Source organism: Zerene cesonia, chromosome 3 (genome assembly GCF_012273895.1).
Source record: "Zerene cesonia ecotype Mississippi chromosome 3, Zerene_cesonia_1.1, whole genome shotgun sequence".
Classification (NCBI taxonomy): domain Eukaryota; kingdom Metazoa; phylum Arthropoda; class Insecta; order Lepidoptera; family Pieridae; genus Zerene; species Zerene cesonia.
The window spans coordinates 3,654,631-3,661,422 of NC_052104.1; the positions used below are offsets into that span (position 1 = coordinate 3,654,631).

At 31.9% G+C, this 6,792-nt stretch overlaps 1 long non-coding RNA gene across 1 annotated transcript in view; it reads left to right on the top strand.

The window, feature by feature from the left end:
* Positions 1-4,189: 4,189 nt before the first annotated feature.
* LOC119838933 overlaps positions 4,190-6,792 on the top strand; it is a 5,026-nt gene continuing 2,423 nt past the window's right edge. The window contains exon 1 of the long non-coding RNA XR_005288226.1: positions 4,190-4,305. This is a non-coding gene — a long non-coding RNA (uncharacterized LOC119838933). The remainder of the gene's footprint in view (positions 4,306-6,792) is intronic.

The following is a 6,792-nucleotide window of genomic DNA, read 5'->3' on the forward strand; positions in this document are numbered from 1 at the left end:
GGGAACAAATATGGACTGATAATGATGATGATTACAAACGTAAGAGTTAGTAAGGATGGATAGATGGATGCTTGTTACCTTTTCAAGCAAATCAAATAGGTCTGTATAAAAATTTGTACAGATTGCAATCTGGATGAGAACATAGCCTGCCTTTTATTCAAGTTTCGGAAGTGAAGTCACGGGTCCCAAATAGTATGTAGAGATGACTGCTTTATGACTTTATAAAAAAGTAATAAAACAATCACCACTTAACGCGATACAGCCATAATCTATACGTAGAATTATGAATCACGTGGCAATGCAAAATCCTGAAGTGACTAAAGCAAAAAATTCAATACTATTTTTAATATACACAGATTACAATAAACTCGAACTCAAATGCTTATTTAGTTTCAGAACTTATAAATCGTCTTAAATGCAGTTTTATCATTCACCACCATGGAAGGTACCAAACACACAGCCTCTTCATTCTGTTTTTCTACTAGCCACAGAAACAACCGTAAATCACGAAATAATTTCAGATCTAAAAGTACTCATTGACAAGTGCTTACCGACCTTAATAACGTCTCAGTGAAAAGTCTGAGGAGGTTGCAATCAAGTATAGTTGAATGTTGCACGTAACTTTCTGACTGCGAGCTCCCGTGACCCGTCTTAAGTCCTTTGCCCATCCCAAGACTTTGATGAAATTTTGAAACTTTTCACGAAGATTGATTTCGAAATGTCTCGAAATTCACGTTGAACTGCCACGCGGCGTTCGAAACGAAAGTTTTAATGAAATCGGACGCTGAATGAGCAAAATAATTTAATATTTCTTCAAGCAGTCCACATTAAAAACAAGGAAATGGAAGCGGCATTTGCGCTTTTGTTAAAAAGCGCCACTTGCAGTTGACGCAGCTCGTTTGTAAAGACTGTCACGATAGTATTTAAATGAATAAACCCTTCCATTTCTCAAAACAATAACTTATTATAAGACGGGGCCATTCCGAGCCAATGCGCAGGTGCATCTGACTTAACACAATTGAGTTCGTTATTCTAAGATATAATAAGAGCTGCCAACTGTTAATATTAGGTTTTAAATGTTTTAAATATTGTCCCACCATAACATATCAATTAATAATATTAAAGTAGCTTATCAACTTACGTGTGTACGTACATTTTAACTGACAGTAATGTTTATTAACAAAAGAGAACCCTATGTAAATGTGAGTATTTAATAGGCCACGCACTTCTCCCAATGTTAATTGTACATGTACTTATTTATAATAAGATATTAATTTTATGACGTGAGCCATTCAGTAGTCGGTATTATCTACTATGTTCATTAGTTGACTAATGTTCCAAAGTACAAATTTTAGTTGAAGAACGCCTCTGTGTTAATATATAATAACGTTTAAAAGAGTTACAATCCGCTTTATTGTTTCATGAAAATCCTTCCACAGCTCTTACACCATAGACTATTGTTCCCAGAATGGAGACTTACGGCGGCGTCCACACCTGATTTATAGAGTTTAGAACACGACCGATGCACCCGATGGCCGTTTAAAATTGCTCTAAAGACTTTCAATTTGTACCCGACTTGTACGGGGGTCAGCGCAAAGCCAGTTTGATTAACTTGGATAGTAAACTGTTGATACAAAATTGTCGAAATTGAAAACTTTGTTTTGTTCAAATCGCCGTTATGTACACTAATATATTCAAAACTGTTTCATTCTATTTGATTTTAGGAATGTTTTTGTATATATGTATATAAAGGGTTAATTAGAAACCAGTTGCTATATTAAATGATTGTTTAACCAGTTTTGGACATTACTTGAAAACACTATTTTTACGCCTGCGGTTAAGAAGGAAATTCGCATATTAATGAGATGTATCCACGCGGTAAATAAAGCCTATATTACTCACCAGTCTCCTATCCATATCTAGACGAAAATCATATCACAAATACGAGCCGTTGCAACGTAAAAGACTAACAAACAAACACAGTTTTGCATGTAAAATATCCTGTATCAAGTGGACGAAAAAAATAAAATGCAAAATATGTACCGGTATGAAACTTTAACGTTCACAAAATGTGAACAGCATGCCCGTAAACGTGGGGTAATGTAGGAATTTGGGAGGTAGAGTACCTAACAAGGAACTACTTATTCCGTTACTTTTATGACATTATGTACAATTTTAAGTTAAATTAAAAATTCACTGAGTTTTCTGTTTTAACAAGTTATTTTTAATGAAATTGACTTTAATTCTTAATGTTTTATATTAGATCTTTCAAATATGTATCTGGAGTTTTAATTTAAACAGTAAATTTAGTTTCATGACTACAGTAAATAAATATAATTGCCCATTCCTTCACCCATTCGGGTTGGAACAATTAACGCACACCGGAAGTTAAACAAAACTAATTTCTGTAATTTCCCTGCTCCGCAGACCCTCGTAATATTTCCATTACGCGTGTTCCGTGTCATGTTCTTATGTTTGTTCCCGTTTTCAATATCAAAAAGTTTCTATAAATTTTAAAATCGCAGACAGGAAGTCAGATCGAAATCGCGGCGGTCTAGAGGAAATTGCTCATTCTCACGCGACCGCCTCACTCCGGGAATAGTCTAATGGAAAAAGTTAAAAAAATATACAAAACTTCTTTTTTTATTACGTTGCTTGCGCTGAAATCATCGAGAATAGAGCTCAAACTATCCCGCCGCGAACGAGGAAAGTTTCAATTTAAATTTCACCCGCGCTTCTGACTATCGTATAGGTGTATATACTTTTATATTCATATATGGAATTTTTGTTCGCGAGCGAATACTGAAAGGGATTTTTTTATTTTAACGACATACTACAAATAATTGTAAAGCTTTTAAATTATCTTATATAATACATATGAATATTATGCTATTATACAAAAACCTTTCTATTGAATCATTCTCATTCAAACCATCAAAATCCGTTCTGTCATTTTTAAGATCTAAGCACACATACGTTAGGATCGACGCGGAAAGTAACTTTGCTTTATACTATGAAGTGATAATATTTATGTTTGATTTAACAAAGCGAATAAAAAGGGGATATTACATGTACTCAGGAAAGATAAATATGGAAAACGGATCGGTTAAATGATAACAGAAATTGTTTGCATAATGTTAAGTGAAAATAGTAAATTTCTTAATTTAGAGAGGTCAATATAAATGCAAACCGTTGTTAATTGATTCCCGCCAAACTGACTATTACGTTCAAGCCAGCTTCAACAATGAATGTTGACGGATTATAATGCTAATACGGTGCCCCATCTTCATTAAGCCGATTCATGGTGAATCTATAGGTTATATTCAGTGTATCACAATAAGGTCATGTGCTCTTATATTATATGATTAGTATATAAAGTGTGAATGATCCGTATTGATGATGTCGAGGGTTAAATCTTGCATTGGGTCAATTTCATGGTAATTACTGTAAACTTCTTTCATTTATCATTATCACTACGCTTAGTTCAGTCGTAAATAAAGTACAATAGGTATGAATAAAGGAATGGAAAATAAATTTCATGATTCATCATTGATATATAAATTTATAATCTATCGTACAATAACAATCAATCAATAAATACTTATGCAAAATTGTTTAATAGATAAGATCATTTTTTGAAATCTAATGATGTATAGACATTTTATACAATTATTTTCTATTTGAAGTAAAGTACAATAAGTAGATAAAATTAAATTACTTTATTTTATAAAATAAATTAATTATAGAATACTGGCACAGTGTTAGTGCGCTTACCTTCTCCTCGGAAACGTCCCTTTTTGTAATTTAATACTATATACGGCAGGTCTGAGAGTAATTCCTAATTATTTACACCCCTACGTCCCACGTCTAAAGTTAAAAGAAATCACGCATATTTATTTAAGTATGTAATTGAAACCAATGACGCTGCTATATACATTTAATAATTATATATCTACAATGTTTCAAACAATCGTCTTAAATATATTTCTTTTCCGAATTGCAATTTTTTATAAGAAATGCATCGGCATCAATAATTATTACCATTAAATAACCCTTGTATCGTTTAAAATAAGAGACCGAATGCTAAATTCTTTATATTATCATTCAAAGTGCTCATGTACCATCGCATAACCGCACCCACCATTGATTTTAGCCCTATCTTCCTGATACTGTTCATCTTATCAAGATAAAATGCATAGTAATACGCGAACGCTCACCTATTTGTAAATTACGACGCGTCTCCGCTCAGTTGTAAATAAGTTGTGGTGGCAAGTAGTAAGATCTTAGGAAATACAACAAAATGTGGTATGTTTACCTTTAAATATCATTATTTCTAATGCGCTCTATGTATATATACGTTATCTCTTATACCTTGTACAAATCTATTCATGAAACTACCATTTTATTAAACAATTTGGAGTACCAACGTCACGTTTAACATTGTTGATTGTAATATTAAACGAAGGTCTGAGAGAAAGTTGGAATAACCTCGTTTCTGTATACTTGGGTGCGAATAAACAAACCACTTTGTTAATATAAATAATTCAAATGAGGAATATTTCTTTATCGTGCTATATAAATCCATTCTATTTATTTGTTTATTACTAGCGAATCGATCTAAGAGATGGATCCTAACCTTGTTTCAATGTAGTTTATTACTAACGATTAAAATTTTCTTTTCTTTTTAATCTACCTATAATTTTTTATTGTCCATAACTTTTTTTATAAAGTAACACATAGAGCTAAACTAAATAAGAGGACGAAATGAAAGATTATTGCGCCCAGCACTGCCATAATTAATAAAATGTTTTTATAAATCCAGATGCACAGATTACAATAAACAACATTCCAAAAATCAACTTTATATGTGTTATGATAAGGTACAAACCAGGAACTGCTTACAAAGTTCACAAAATGTAGGTGAACAAAACACGTCACGTAACGGGTCGTAAACAAGCGTTGTACCGTTCGACTTTGAGGATTACGTAGTGACTATTTAGTAATACAAATTACTAAATAGCTAATAGGTCGGGTTACTCACATGCGTGCATATTTTCAAGCAATGTAATACTTTTGCGCTCATGTATGGAAAAATACTTTGGAAAATGCGTCGTCCCACACTTATGGGTTTGCGTAGCCTTGCGAATGTGATCACCATTACGTGGTTAGCATTGACCTGCTTGTCGTATACCATTTACTTCGTAACCAGCAAGCACCTCAATATGAAACTCATACTTAGTAAAGAACGCAGAATGAGTCCTTTGTGGTGATCGTATCACGAATCACGATAGATAATAAATAGTTTATATTTCCATAGAAATTATATATTTTCCCACCGTAAAAACAAGTTTATGTCACTCTCTAGCCTATCATAAAAAGCTAACCATAATATCAATTTATTGCAACGGGAAATAAAGATTACCAAACAAACATACAGTTTCGCATTTATAATATTAAATTATATCAGTACATATTAGAAATATGATTAGCAAGAATTCCTAAAAATATTCGTTCCCATGCTATAAACATGAACAGTCGTTGATGCGTTAATAGGGTTTATCATTTGATAAAAACAATTTCCGATTACACTTGCCTTTTTATGGCGGATAAGATTATATATACGATAAAAAAAGTTTATCAGGAGTTTTGTAGGTTATGGTAAATGGAACTTTTGCAAAAAATCCTTAAGCAATATATTAAACTCAATGACAATGCGATAAGAAATAAAAATGACGTACGCTCAAGTTATTCATTTGCGTTTCGAGATCCATTTAAAAAAAAAGAACTCAAAAGCCTATGTAATAAACATTGCTGATTATAAAACTAAACTTATATATATTTTTACTAAGAGATTACTTATAGATATGTTTCACCGCGCTAATAAATAGTCTTTGTCAGTCTACCCTCTATTCCCAGACACAAAAATCTTATCATAGAATCTCTTCGTTGAGACGTGAAAGAAAGACAAACAAATAAACACACATTAGTAAAACTTTTTAAATGAAGAATGATTCTAAAAAGTAGTAGCTTAATACCTTCTCTCTAAAAAAAAGCATATTCATCCCAATTATATACATTGTATATCAAAAACGTACTGACTTACTTTCATTACATAGTATACAATATGTACTCGTACTTACATAAAGTTTCATTGCAGAAGTTAAGTAGTATGTGACCACTCCAGCATCAATTCTGAAAACTGTCTCTGTGATCAACAATGTATCTCTATAAAAAAAATTCTAAGAGTGACAATAACGTTAAAACAACAAAAATTTAAAATGGATATGTTAAACTCCAAATATATGGTATTCAACTTCTTTACATTTTTGTTCAGTTTTTTAGTAAATAAAAACAAACATTCGCTTCCAGCTAGCATTTAAACTACTTGATAATTTGTAACTAAATCTTGATCCAAACAAATATGAATTTCCATCATGGAGTTAACAGTTAAATATATTCTCTGACGTCGTTACACCAAACAACGGGAATACAATAAAATAATTGCCTTTCTGCAAACACGTGCAAATAATACAATGTTTAAAAAACAATACAATGTTTTGATATCGAGCGTATCTTAACGGTTTTAGCTATTCGTTCGTAATTCAAAAATGAGAATATTGAATTCGCATGGTTGGACTGTGAATTTTACTGGACATTTTTAGATAATCTAATATACTATATATACCAAGTCTGATATACTCGTAGAATTTTACTAAAAAAATGTGTCGCCGGTCAGTTATAAGCATATCTACATATACTAATATTACAAAGCTGAAGAGTTTGTTTGTTTGC